Source organism: Lygodium microphyllum, chromosome 27 (assembly GCF_053477565.2).
Source record: "Lygodium microphyllum isolate KBCC chromosome 27, Lygodium_microphyllum_v1.1.10, whole genome shotgun sequence".
Taxonomy (NCBI): Eukaryota; Viridiplantae; Streptophyta; class Polypodiopsida; order Schizaeales; family Lygodiaceae; genus Lygodium; species Lygodium microphyllum.
The window spans coordinates 68,222,609-68,238,143 of record NC_141161.1 but is presented as its reverse complement, the minus strand read 5'-3'; positions in this window follow the sequence as shown (position 1 = coordinate 68,238,143).

Sequence of the window (15,535 nt, the reverse complement as noted above, 5' to 3'; positions counted from 1 at the left end):
CAATGAATGTGACAAAGTATGAACTGCCTCCAAGAGATACATTTTGTGTAGGCCCCCAAATTTCTGTATGCACAATATCAAGGATATTTCTGCTTACATCTCTGTCATGTGAAAAGGGTTGTCTTGCTTGCTTACCAAACTGACATGCTTTGCATACCTTATGAAATTCTGCAACTCTAAATGTAGGCAAACCTGTAACCACCCTTTGGACTGCATTAATTTCAGCCTTTGTACATTTGCATGTCCAATGCGTTTGTGCGAAATTTCAATATCTGCAACAACACCTTTTCCTTTAGCATACATAACAGCATTCATAGTAGGAATTCCAGCATCTAGAGTAAACATACGTCCAACTCTACTTCCCTTTGCTACCAACCTGCACTTGTCATTGAAGTCTTCTACAAAGTAGCCCTTTGCATTAAATCTGACTTGTAGCCCTTGCTCTTGACCGACTGACACCAAGTTCTTTGTAATAGATGGCACATGTAATACATCTGAAAGACTCTTTGTCTTACCATCATGCAAGGACAAGGGAACTTTTTCAATGTGTAAAATTGGGTGGCATGAATCATCACCCGTCTGCACATAACCTGCATTTTGCAAATCCTGCATCTCTCCAAACCATTTTGCATGGCTGGTCATATGATTCGATGCACCTGAATCAACATACCAAACATCATCATGTGTTCCCTTTCCTGTAACAGCATTCAGCATATGTTGCATAACAAATAGACGTTCATTTTTGTCTTCATTCTGTCGTGAAGACGATGCATAGTTTCCCTTCTGTAACTTACCACTGCGAATGCCATCTTTCTTAGCATAACATTGGGCTGCAATATGATCTATTTTGCCATAGTAGTGACACAGAATACCAGAGTTGTTAGAGTCTCTGTTCTATCATCCATCTCTTCCTCTAAAGCTCCCCCTGCCTCTAAAGTTACCACGACCTCCTGAAACCTGCATATCGCCAAATTGTTGATTCAATCTATTTTGCTGGTTGTCACTACCACGTCCTATACCACAGCCTCTTGAAGAGAACCTGCCACGTCCCCTTCCTGAACTGAAGTAGAAAGCTTGGATCTGTTCACCGCTTTTTTTAGATGTCTCACTCTGCATGTTGATCTCTTCAGTGATCATAAGGGAGACCAACTCATCGAAATCTGGAAATGGCTTTCTAACATATACGGAAGTTACAAAAGACTTCAAAGCCTTTTCATTGTTAAGTCCATCCAAGGTAGACGACACCAAATCATCATCATCGGGCATTGCATCAATTGATGCCAAGGCATATGCAATGCTCCTTACCTTCAGTGCATACTCATTGATAGACATCTTCCCTTTCTTCAATGTATTCAACTCTTGCTTGAGTTGAATCTTTCGTGCCTTTGTATTTACAGAAAACATACTTTCAAGTATGGTCCAAGCTGCATATGAATTCTCTGCATTTCTAATGTGTCCCATCACATTATTGTCAATTACTGCAGACAACCAATACATGACCTTTTTATCTTTTGCATTCCATTCCTTCCGTGCCTTTGTCTCTTCTGCAGTTGGAGGATCACTCACCTCCGGCTCCTTTTCCTCACTTGAAACAAACTCGTAGATGCCTTTTCCAATAAGAAATTTCGTGACATGGAACTTCCATGAAGGGTAGTTGTTCTTGTCAAGCTTCTCAATGATGGGGCTTCCACTATTCTCTGCCATTATCACAAAAATAATACCAAACAGCAAGCAAATCTTCTGCAACCCTCGACCTGTAGTGCACAGCAATACACCAGACAACCTTTTTCATTGTCTGCTCAACAATACATGCAATCTGCAACCAGTTTGTAGATAAACCTTGTGTTTACTCACTGTTAAACACCTTTGAACTTACAGATCTGAAATCTGTAACCTGCACACCCACTTTTGGTCAATACAGTCGAAGTCACAGTGTACCCTGAAACTGCTGTCCGCAACCTTGCGGCTCTAAAATGAGGCCTAAAACGGCCTCAGATGCCCAAAATAAATGCAGAATACACAGCGCTCTTCGCGCACACCAAATCTCACTGTAATCTGAGATTTTTGCTCGACCCTGCTTCGGTGCCTCCACAAGCACTATCCAAGAGAGAGAGTGGAAGAATGGAAGAGCTTCTTACCCATGGCTTGCTTGCTCGAACCTTGCTTCTTCTCCTTCACTTCAACCTTTGAAATCAGCCTCTCTCAGTGGCACGGCTCTGATACCATATCAAGAATCACGTGGTGGGGGGACTTGCTCAAGATACTGCGCCGAACACACACAGAATGCATAAGGAGAAGCTCACTCAAGAGACAAGAATAGAGATGGAGGCCAAAACGTTTTCTTGCTGGTTTCTTCTTCTTATTTCACACACTTTACAATGTACACAAAGTATAGATAAGATACAGCATAAATGAAAGTGGCCTACTAAGTCAAACAATGCATAACCGACTACACTAGTCGACTGACGCTATAACTATGCCAACTGTAAATGGGTGTAACAACCTGAATATAATAAGTAATGAGTCAGTGGCCATGTGAGAGTCATAATGACCACTGACGTGCTAAGTGTAGATGTGTGGACCCATCTAACCAGGCGATCCATAATCAATGTCCACACGTGTTGAGCTTGTCATCTCAACAAGAGCTTGCCATGAATTTACCATCAATCACAAGCACTTGGAATAATCATCCAACTGACAATCCAATAGTCAGTTGAATGTAAAAGCATTTAGGGTATTGTTTGATCAACCAACAAAACCTTGAATTGTATTTTTCCAAATAATGTAAGAATAGATGTAATAACATTTCCATCCACATATTCACTCTCCCTCTTGGGATCTAAGAGCGATACTATGCAAAATTTTACTTTAACACTCCCTTTCTTTGGCTAAGGCATATCTTAAGGTCTCATACAACTATACAAGATGTAAGTTCTATTGATCACTTACATTGATCGACAACCCAACCTTCTTCCCAACAAGTATAAAAGTATCGGTCTTTCCTTTGACTTAGGGTTTCCTAATCCTTGAGCTCTCCACTTGCCTTTGAGGCGTGGAGTTGTTGTTTGTATCTAGCCTCACTATGAATTGGATTGATGAAACTAGTAATTAATAGAGGGATCTCAAGGCATCTTATTTTTAATCCTTATGGTCATTTTTTGTACTAACTACGCACATCATCAAGATCCCAAACTATCAAACCTGAGCTATCAGTTCATGATGTTAGCAAAAGCTTGGGCAAAGACCTAGAGTCTCTAAAATGAATTTCTTTTAGAATAGGTTGCTTACCATGCAATCCATCAGGTGTGCGAGCTACAACATATCCCTTCAACGTGGCAAAAACATACCTACTAATTTGCAAGAAGAGGGAGTTGACAATACCTTGGAACCTTATATGTTGTTTATGTTATGTATGAATTTATCGCATAGCACCCAAGTGCAATTAACTTATGCATTTTGAAAATTCAATCTTTCAAATATTTGAGATTAAATTTATCCTTTTCAAGGAACTATTTTCATGTGGTATAGTACGGGACCTAATGTATCTCATGTGAGAATCAAAGTAGGCATCTAACAATTTGGAAATGCATTACTTATATCCAGTACCATAGTTGTATTAATAGTGATACCCTTGCGTGAAGCTTTGTTGCTAGTTGTGGGATTGCCATGTGCACGTGAAATTCCCCGCTTGGGGGCCATTCTTGATCTCCCTCTCTTTAAGTGCAATCCCCACAAAAACTTCAGCAGTCTCTTGCTCAAATAGAGGGGCAAATGGGGGGAAAAAAGCTCGCGGGGTGGAAGAAAAAGGGGAGGTGTGTGTGGTCACCCTCAGAGGAGGGGAAATTTTAGGAACCTTCTAGAACCTTCTCTTTCTCTCTCTCTCTCTCTCTCTCTCTCTCTCTCTCTCTCTCTCAGAGCTGCATGCCCGACGTCTCCTTCATTGTCAAGAGGGGGGGATTTTATAATGGGGAAAGTTTGGAGGGGGGGAGGTGGTATGGGGTGGTGGTGGTGGTGTCCCACCCCACCCACCATCTCTTGGCATGGTCCATGACAGTGGGGCTTTTGAGTGCCCCAAGTGACCATGGGCTACGAACCCACTGGGATCGACCTAAAATTTGGGTTCTTAATAGTCAAGGTCTCTTAACAACATTCTAGCATCAGGTCCTTGATATCCTACTTTACGTAGAAATACCCAAGCCTAAGCAGATCCATGCCGCACTTGGCTCAAAGAGAATGGAAAATGAGAGGGATGCACCGCTCAACCTCTCTACCCGTAGGGCATAGTCCCATTCCGGTCCCCTAAAATGGCATGAATCAGGGTTCTAATCTAACAATTTCTAAGGGTAAAACCTTGTGAGAAGCCTCCTAGTTCTCTAGAACCACCCTGCCATAAGGCAACAAACCCATCGGGGGTCCTGCACACCCACTTCCCTCAATAGGCATTCTTTTGTTGTTTAATTAGGTCCTACCACAATTACTATGATATTTAAAGTTAGCTTCCTTAATTAAGTATTTTAGGAAGTAGGGTTCATTTGCATAGTTATAGCACATATATGAATACAGAACAAGCAGTCCTTTTGACAAACAATTTTCTTAAATTATCTTCAATTTAATCTTTGTCTCCTACCCATACATGAGAAATTATATATCCCTTCTGCCTTGCAGAAGTAGCTAGTCTAAATCACATGGCACCATAATTTCCATCCTTTATCTAGTATAGGATATTCCAATCCCACAGACGTTGAGGCCATGGAGGTCTTTCAACTCCATTCCAGACTTGGAAAGGGGTGTCCAGAGCTCCACTAAGCTTCCTAGGAGTGAAACATTATTCCCGTGGTTGGCCTTTTCACCACTCGAACTTCGCTCCATGAATCGAGCAGTTTAATTTTTGGGTTGATCTGTGATGCGATCATGGAGCTGATCCACCCATGCATAGAACCTTTCCTTAATTAATTCATTTAAGAATCAGGCACAATCAAGGCAATCAGCCCTTATATCGTCTTCCAAGAAAACATTCCTTTATCCTCATGGCAATTTGTCACAAACCAGTGCCATGAGTTTACCATCAATCATAAGCACTTGGAATAATCATCCAAATGACAATCCAACAATCACTTGAATGTAAAATCATTTAGGATGTTAACAAAACCAGTTTTACTTTTCCAAACAATGCAAGAATAGATGCAATAACATTTCCATCCACATATTTGCTCTCCCCCTTGGGATCTAAGAGCGATACTATGCGAAATTTTACTTAACACTTCCTTCCTTTGGCTAAGGCAAATGTTAAGGTCTCATACAACTATACAAGATGTAAGTTCTATTGATCACTTACATTGATCGACAACCCAACCCCCTTCCCAACAAATATAAAAGTATTGGTCTTTCCTTTGACTAGGTAGATCTCAAGGCATCTTATTTTTAATCCTTATGGCTATTGTTTGTACTAACTATGCACATCATCAAGATCCCAAACTATCAAACTTGAGCTATCAATTAATGATGTTATCAAAAGCTTGGGCAAAGACCTAGAGTTTCTAAGATGAATTTCTTTTAGACTAGGTTGCTTACCACGCAATCCATTAGGCATGCAAGCTACAACATGTCCCTTCAATGTAGCGAAAACATACCTACTAATTTACAAGAAGAGGAAGATTGTTGACAATACCTTAGAACCTAATATGATGTTTATGTTATGTATGAATTTATCCCATAGCATCCAGGTGCAATTAACTTATGAATTTTGAAAAATCAATCTTTCAAATATTTGAGATGAAATGTATCATTTTCAATGAATTATTCTCATGTGGTATAGTATGGGAGCTAATGTATCTCACGCGGAAAACAAAGCAAGCATCTAACAATTTGGAAATGTATTACTTATATCAGGTATCGTAGTTGCATTAACAGTGATACCCTTTGCCCGAAGCTTTGTTGCTGATTTTGTGGGATTGCCATCCACACATGTGACATTCTCCGCTTGGGGGCCATTCTTGATCTTCCTCTATTTAAGTGCAACCCCTACAAGAACTTTAGTAGCATTTTGCTCAAATAGAGGGGAAAATGGGGGAAAAAGCTCGCGGGGTGGAAGAAAAGGGGACGTGCATGTGCTCACCCTCTAAGGAGGGAAAAAATTAGGAACCTTCTCTCTCTCTGTCTCTGTCTCTCTCTGTCTCTCTCTGTCTCTGTGTCAGCAAGTGTGCCTGGCGTCTCCTTCATTGTCATGGGGGGGGGGTTTTATAATGGGGGAGGTGGGGGGGGGGGAGGTGGTATGGGGTGGTGGTGGTGGTGTCTCACCCACCCACCACCTGTTGGCGTGGGGCATGACAATGGAGCTTCTCAATCCCCCAAGTGGCCATGGGATGATTAAGAGGGCCAGGGGGTAGGTTTTCTTCACTCCTCTTCCCCCTCGCCACCTGTTCGGCATCGACACAAGGGGGAGGAGATTAAAAAAAGTACATTATTTTTAATGAAAAATTATAAGGGGGTTCCTATGGAACATGCATGGGGGAGGGGTTTATTACATTAGTAGCATCCTGCATAGATAAATTAGCACTTACATCATGCTCATATTTAGTCAGAGTGCCTAACAAACTAGTTTCCTCTTCAAATTTCCCTAGATATACCAAATCAACCCTAAGACTTCATGTCTTGATTGATGATCCCCAACAAACGAAAAGAAATTAACCCATACATACACATATAACATTATTTGCTTAAGGAAAAAACTCAAAAAGGGGATGATACCACTTGAAATGGCTGCAAGAAGCTCCTTTGCACCAAAGGCTCCCTCGAGTGAATTCGTCCAATCTATGTGATGCAATCACTAAAACAAAAAGCCATTAAATATACCTGTACCAAACAGACATATGGCCCTCTTGGACTAATGAAATAGAACATTTCACTACAACCTAACTGGCTCTCTTGGCCTAATGAAATTAAGTATTAAAACCTTAAAAAGAACCGGCCCTCTTGGCCTAATGGAAGAAAAAAAACAACTCATATATATCCCCCCTTTGGAATCATGCCGATATACAAAAAAATGATCCATCCCAAGGAAGAGATAGGGCTCTTGCCCCAAACTAAATGCATCAGATTGTGACCCATGCCTCATGCATAAAATGAAAATAAGTGTACCCATAATGTGTCATTTGACGAACATATGGGTCCAAGATAACAAAGGAAAATGGGTTTCGGCCACTCTTTGCATCACCCATACTAACCATTGCCTGCCATATAGGGCATCTTCAACTAAAAGCCCCCATAATCAACCGGGTCCTATCTCATCATCCATAGAGATATCCAAACTAGGACCATAGTTGAAGAAAAGGTCTTCTTCATAAGCAAAGTTGGCTAACAAGTCCACAAACTGATTCCAATAATGCAGAACCCGCTGAGGAGACACTCTCTCAAACCCATCAAGTAGGGTCATATCAATGCGATAATACATAGAAAGAATAGGATTTCATATTGTGCAAGTCCCATTTATTTGGTTCAATACCAATTGGGAATCCCCTTTTACTAACAACCAACAGATATCGCCTCTCTGCAATATTTAGTCACATGATTAAAACGTAATATTCCGCCATATTATTGGTAAATCCAACCCAGATATAAATAGCTAATTTCATCACACAACTCTATGTTGGGGATCTCTAATAACTACCCCTATACTCCCTTTCTTGTTTTGGGACCCCTGGACGCTCCATCAAAATGTAGTGTGTACGTCCACAATGAGTTAATACAACTAGCCATCGCCACCTCTACTCGTAATTATAATAGTTAAAATTTAGCATATTCAGAGGATGTACTAAAGGCTCCATCCCACCTTCTTCATTGAATATAACAGGGATGCTTGTTAAAATTTGTAAGCAGTGATGACAGAAGACTTTGATTTCCTAGACAAATGATATGTCCTCTTGCTCAATCACTTTATATCATTTACTCTACCAGATGAGCTTCCCCCGAAGATATCTCTACTCCAAGTATGGGTGTTCCAAATAAGAAATCAACCACCCCATCAACCTCTTTTGTCTCTTACAAGTTCCTGATTAGCCCAGTATTGACCTGGAAGGAATTTATTTCATTTGTACAGTTAGAGATAATAAGGTTTAATCTTATTAAGATTAACCTTATTTTAAAACTCCACTCCCTCAAGATCAGCCAAAATAGTGTAGTTTTTCCCTATTCTTACAATCTTGTAGTAGGGACCGTCCCATTTGGGCTCAAGTTTTCCTGGAAAAAGTTCTCTACATGCATCATAATATAGAACTAACTGTCCCTTCAAGGTATATTTCTTTGCTTTTAGATAATGCAGTTGCTTCCTTCAACACTTATCCACTTCTTGATGCAACAGACTTTGCAATTTGAGCTCATCCAAGTGGGTCCGAGTCGTAAATCGCTCGAAGAGGACATCCTCGTCACCTAGAGTATGATTGATTATTACAAATCTTATAGTTGGCAGCTCAATCTCTAGGGGCAAAACACACTCCTCTCCATAGACTAGTTTAAACGTGGTGTGGCCAGTGGCCTGTTTAAACGTCATGTTATTTGCCCACACTGCCATATATAGTTTCTTATCCTAGTCTTACTTCTTTTTTTATACTATTTTTGATAAAATACCCACAATCTACTTGTTAGTACTTTCAACTTGCCCATTCACCTATGGGTTATAAGGAGTCGACTTATTGTGCTTAATTTTCCACACTTTAGTTTTACTTTGTTTAGGATATGGATTCCATGATTCGATACTAATTCTTTTGGTGGAACAACTCGGCATATAATCTACTCCAATAGAAAATTGCTAGTCTCTTTTGCATCCTTCTTCTCATCACTCGTGCTTCTGACCACTTCGTAAAATATTCAGTCTCACCACTATGATGTATCTCTTTTGTGTAGAAGATGACAGGGTAATAGGACCGACAAAGTCAATGCCCCACTTTTCAAATGGAAGAATAACCATTATTAGAGTAAGTTTAAGAACCTCTATGACAAGAAAAGTCCAGCAAGTCAAATGTATTGGCTGAAATAGGTTATGGACCTGCACATGAAGGAGAATATGAGAATGTCTGCTCATTTGAGCTAGTTCCATGCTATTCTCAAGAACTTGACTTCACAAGGTATTACCTTTAATGATGAGATTACTCCATTGTTTTTTCTTGGGACTCTAAGTGATTCATGGGATGTATTTCGCATTGCCTTATGTGCTCCTGCTACTATTTTGAACTTGCCTGATGTAGAGAGTGCTCTTCTGCAGGAAGAGATCAACCATAAGAACTTGGATGCCTCTCGTGTGTTGCATGCTTTGACTATTAGAGGCAAAGATGGTAATGTCAAGAATGAATGTGGGAATGGCCATGGCAGATACTCACAGAAGTCTAGGTCTAAGTCATGTGGTAAGTCGCACAATAAGTCTCGTGGGAGAAATGCTAATGTGGCATGTCATCATTGCGGCAAAAAAGAGTCACATATGCCCCCAGTGTCATGAGTTGCACAATGAGAAGCGCAAAGAGAATGGGAAAGACAAAGTACAAGAAAAGTCCTCTGATTGTAGCATTATGCATGCCAAATACACTGTGAAAATTGAGGAGATAAATGTCAATGCAGACTGATGACTCCGATGAGGAGTACATACTTACAACTAGTTCTTGTGATGCTACATCATTGATCGATGTTCACTCTATGTATGTGCAGTGTTGGCTTTTGGATTCTGGTGCTTCATTTCATGTTACACCATGCTGTGAGTGGTTCCACTCCTACCGCATTGTCTATGGTTCAGTTTGCTTGGGTGATGACAGGTCACTTGCTATTGTTGGCATTGGGGATGTATGTATAGCTGCAGTTTTCTATTGGCAATACTTTTCTGTTATAGGATGTACGTCATTTACTTGCACTTACATGCAGTCTTATGTTTGTAGGGTAGCTTGATGATGCTGGGTTTCATGTGTCATTTGGGAATTCTTCCTGGAAGATCACCCATGGCAGACTTGTGCTTGCTAGAGGTGCCAAAGCTAGTAGCTTGCTAGAGGTGCCAAAGCTGGTAGCCTCTATCCTCTTGTAGTTGATGGGTCCTCTATTGACCATGTTTTGTCAGTGGGTTCCATCCCACATGTATCTCTTTGGTATGCCTATTTGGGCCATATGTCCTTGAAGGGAATGAAAATTCTTTCTGGTTTGCAGTACCTACCGCCCCTTGACTATGCATGTTTTGATTCATGTTAGCATTGTCTTTATGGTAGACAGACTAGGAATACACATAAGAAGTCTAGTAGGACACGCATGAGTGAGCCCCTGGCATTGGTACATTCGATTGTCTCTGGGCCCATGCCCTGTCAGTCTATGGGTGGTGCAAAGTATTTTGTGACATTCATTGACAATTTTTTATGTAAAGTCTGGGCTTACCCCATTAAGCTTAAGTCCGATGTCTTGGCTGTATTTTAGAGATGGCTTTCATTTGTTGAAAACCAAACTGGGCATAGGCTAAAATGCCTTAGGACTAACAATGGGGGAGAATATGTGTCACATGCTTTTGAGCAACTATGTGATGAGAGGGGTATTAAGCATCAATTGACCGCCCCCTATATCCCACCCTAGAATGGTTTGGCTGAACGGATGAATAGAACCATCCAGAAGCATGTATGCAGTATGCTTAGCCATGCAGGCTTACCACAGAGCTTTTAGGCTGAGGCAGTCAATACAGCTATGCATGTCATAAATAGATCACCTTCTAATGGTTTGGATTTCCAGGTTGTAGAGGAGGTATGGACTGGGAAACCTCCATCTTATGCACATCTGCGTGTCTTTGGATGTGAGGCATTCTTCCATGTGACCAAAGATAAGTGTCCTAAGTTGGATCCTAAGAGTGTCAAATGTATTTTCCTTGGCTATGGGGATACAGGTGAGATGTGTTACCGCCTTTGGGATCCGCAAGCATGGAAAGTCATCCGCAGCCATGATGTAGTCTTTCATGAAAACAAGATGCATAGGCAGTCAGAGAAGATGGTATAGATATGCAAGGTTATATTCCAGGAGGAGCCATGTGCTCTTCTATACAGCCAATTGGACAACCTGCAGTAGCAACTCTAGTACACATGGCCAGGGTGTTGGACTGTGGTCTCACAGAGCCTGCTGTGAGAAGGTCTACTAGAGATAGACATCCACCTGATAAATTTGAGCCCTCGATGCATTATGTCTTGGTTACAAATGTAGGAGAGACTCTCACCTATGATGAGGCTATGTGCAGGGGTGATAGTCACTCATGAGAGAGGGCTATGTAGTCTGAGATAGACTCCCTACACAAGAATATGACTTGGGATTTGGTTGCATTGCCTTAGGGCAAGAAGGCTTTGCCATGCAAATGGGTGTACAAGCTGAAAAGTACCCCTGGAAAACCCAAGCCGGCTTATAAGGCAAGACTTGTCGCTAAGGGTTTTAAACATGAGCATGGAGTTGACTTTGATGAATTCTTTTCTCCTGTGGTCAAGATGACCACCCTATGCTTGGTTTTGGCCTTAGTCGTGTAGCTTGACTTGGACTTGTACTAGATGGATGTCAAGACTACATTCTTGCATGGGGATTTGCATGATGAGATATACATGGAGCAGCCTAAGGGCTTTGCAGAACCTGGCGGGAAGCACCTAGTATGCAAGTTGAAGAAATGTCTTTATGGCTTGAAGTAGGCACCTAGAGAGTGGTATCATAAATTTGATGCCTTTATGCAATCACAGGGCTACAACAAAAGTGCTATGGATCCGTGTCTTTACAGAAGAAAGCCCATGATGGCTCATTGCTTATTTTGGTACTTTATGTGGATGATATGTTGATAGCAGGGAAAGCTCATGATGAGTTGGATGCTCTTAAATCTCAGCTCTGAAGAAGATCTCTGAGATGAAGGATTTGGGACAGGCCTCTCACATTCTTGGTATGTGCATTAAGCATGACAAGCATCAAGGACTACTCTACCTCTCACAGAGGGAGTACATTCATAAAGTCCTTGAGCGTTTCCGCATGTAGAACGTAAAGACTATTGGCTGTCCATTACCTTATTATATAAAGGTTTCACAGGCTGATTGCCTGCAGATGGATGAGTAGAGGGCCGAGATGGTCAAGATCCCTTATGCATCAGCTGTGCGTAGTTTGATGTATGCCATGATAGCCACTCATCCAAATATTGCCTTTGCAGTTGGTATTGTGACATGCTATATGGCTACACCTAGGAAAAAGCATTGGGATGCCATAAAGGGTATCATGAGATACCTGAAGGGAACATCACATATCTTGTAATATTTTCGTTGAAAAATATTATGAGCCGCATGAGTCTCATGCCATGACAATTCCGGCATTGAAGATACGGGCGATGCGAACTTTAACGGTACACGACAACATGACCCTCCACTGGCCAAACAAGACAAGGTTTAAAGAAACCCAAATAACTTTGTATGAACCTCCTCTTGGGAGGAGGTCAAGAGGATAATCTTACATTTATTGCAAATTTTTTTAATCCTCTTTCCCCCAGCCAAAGCGTGGCTGAGGGAAGAGGATGGGGCTATAATGGGAGAGTGTAGTGGTGGAAGAGGGGATTGCATGCGGGCCACCATGTGGGGGAGGGAGCCCTTATCCCCCTCTTCCTATAAATACCCCCCCTCTAAGGGGTGAAGGAAGAAGAGGGTCGTGAGGCTGACGAAAGGAGGGAGTCGTGAAGACTGCGCCAGGCCGTGGAGGAGAGGAGCTGAAGGGCATTGAAGTACTGCGCCAGCTGCCGCCAAAGGAGGAGTCATGAGGAGGAGTCGTGAAGCTATCGGACTGAAGCAGGATGCTGCTAGCCTTCCTCTCATCCACGTGGTTTCACCACGCCTACAGAAGATTCTTGAAAGCTTCTAAGGGGGCTTTCATAAGCCCCCTTCCCAAGCGATCTTTACACCCCCTTTCCCCTTGGAATTTAAGCCCCCTTTTTCCCCTTGCCCCCAAAAAAACCCACCTTAGGCTGGGATTTAAAGACCCTTCCCATGGAAATTTCTATACAAGTCCCTTTTGGGTCCATTTACCCCGGGATTCTTCAAAACCCCTTTTTCCTTGCATCCTCGGGAATTAAACCTTTCCCTTACATCCCCCATAAGGCTCACACTAGCCGGGTTTTTAAGCCCCATTCCATAGCATTCCCACACAAGTTCATTTAGAACCCTTGGTTCCTTTTAAAGCCTTCCATTATAAGTCTTTTAAATCCATTGTATCCCTTTTCATGAAGGCCCTATTATATCCGGAATTTCCAAGTCCCCTTTCCCTTACATTCCCCAAAGTCATTTTTGCCGGTTGTAAAGTCCTAATCATGAAATCCCTACCTCGAGGAGAAAGCCTATAAAGCCTTCCAAAGCCCAATTCTGCAAGATGGTGCATCGGTCAAGGAAGCCGAATCTCAAAAGGAGTTGTGCGTGCAAGGGAGACGGGCCAAGATCATAAGTTTGCGGCGGCCAAGGAAAGAAGGTCGAATACGTGATGGCTCCTAAAAAGGCACAAGGCGCAACCGCAGGAGGATCATCTCCTAGCATTCATGTGGACATTTCACTGAATCCACAAGTCCAGGTTTTCTTCCTAATTTTGATTTATGTCGTAATATTACAATTGTGCATGGATCATTTATAGAATTAGGATGCACTTTTTCGATTGAAATACTTTGGCTAATTTAAAGGAAATAGCTCACGATTGAAGAATTCAGTCATTGGTATTTTTCAATGAAACGAACAAAAAAAAAGAACATAAGATCTCTACGCATTCTTAGCAAGTGGTTTTTATGCATTGTAAGGTAATGAATTTAGATCAACTAATGATCATCTTTACAAAGTCGAAATTATTATTGTACACTTTGATTATGCATGGAAAGATAAAATTGCATGTTGCATTATTAGACATCTCTTTCTTCACAAGGATTCATTAAAGAAGATTGCTAACAAACTATATGAATTTGCAAGGCATGGAAATGATTCTAGGGCTGCATTAAGTAGATTAAACTCAAGTCAGTTGGGCATAAATCTCAATCAACTACGTAAGTAGTAAGAAAGGTTGTGCAATGCTCATTCAGCGTACAAATATCTCATTCAGAAATGAAGTTAGGGAAAGGCTGCATGGTTCATTTTAACATAAACCCTAGAAGCCTAGCAACATGAATCGTGAATGCATGTTTTAGAAGGATCAATGGAAATTATGCCATAACTTAACCTACGCTTTGATCTTAACCAGAAAAGTTAGGGTTTGTAAATCTAATCATACGTAGGCAATGAATCATGTGATTACGAGAATGGTATCATAAATATCTTCAAGAATAGGCAAGTAAATTGGTTTACCCTAAACACCTAAGCTGCAAGGGACTCACTTAGGAGTGGTTAAATCGATGCAACATATCCCAAGTGCTAACTAGGATTTAGCACATTGAGGACGTGACCAAGTCGCTCTTATTGCCAAGATGAAACTTTCATACCCTAAAGATCTGCCCACATTCACGAAATGTAGGGACAATCGGACATACTTGTGAGAAACGATCTAGGGTTTTTACCCTAAGGTTCGCTCGCTAAAAGAATGAAACTCAGTTTAAATTGGAACCCTAGGACCGACAATGTCGGCCTAGTGCAATCAAAAACGGATTGGATATGAGGACACCCTAACCCTGTTTCCTATCTAATCATGATTCTGTCATTAGAAGATGTCGTTTGATGGGTAAAATAGTCCCATGGATTAGATGTGGCGCTTGTGCAACAAGTTGCAGAGTCACATGATCTTGTGGTTTGACCACAAGAGAATGGCCAATGCCTTGGAATAAGATTGGTAGTTTCTTGCGCAAGTTTATCTTGCAAGAGGATGAGTAGTCATCCTGACATAGCACCTTTCTTGGGAAAAGTGACCAAGATAAGGGGATTACATAATTGCTTGGAAGGAAACGACCAATCAATAATTTGGAGCAACATACTTACTGTTAATGTTAATAGAACTTAAGGTATCAGTTAAGTTGGTTTAATAGGGTACTAGAAATCAGTTAATAGGGTACTGTTAATAGAACTTAAGGTATCAGTTAAGTTGGGTTCACTCCTTAGCAGTTGGCCAAAAATAACAACCACTGGAAATGATTGTCCTCGTAAATAAATTTAGAGAGCACTGTTTGCTTTGTTTGCTCAATGAACTAAAAGATGAAAAGATATCTAATGCTTCAGGAAGGGAGAGGCAGTCTCAGTTACCCCCAACTGTCTGCCTGACCGTTAACCAAGGGGGTTGTTAACTGCGCCGGGAAGGTGGACCGAACCCGCCACGAGAGGTCTCTCCGTTGAGCACTACTTGGAGCAAGAGGACGCTTGGGTGCCAGGGGGATTCTATGAGTGCTATTCAACTAGCTAAGAATCTGGTCTTCCATGCAAAGACGAAACACATTGAGGTGAGGTATCACTTCATACGTGGGGTTATGGAGGACAAGTTTGTTGACCTTGTCAAGATCTCCACTAACGAAAATCCTGCAGATCTGCTCACAAAAAGCCTCACTACTGAGTGCTTTGCC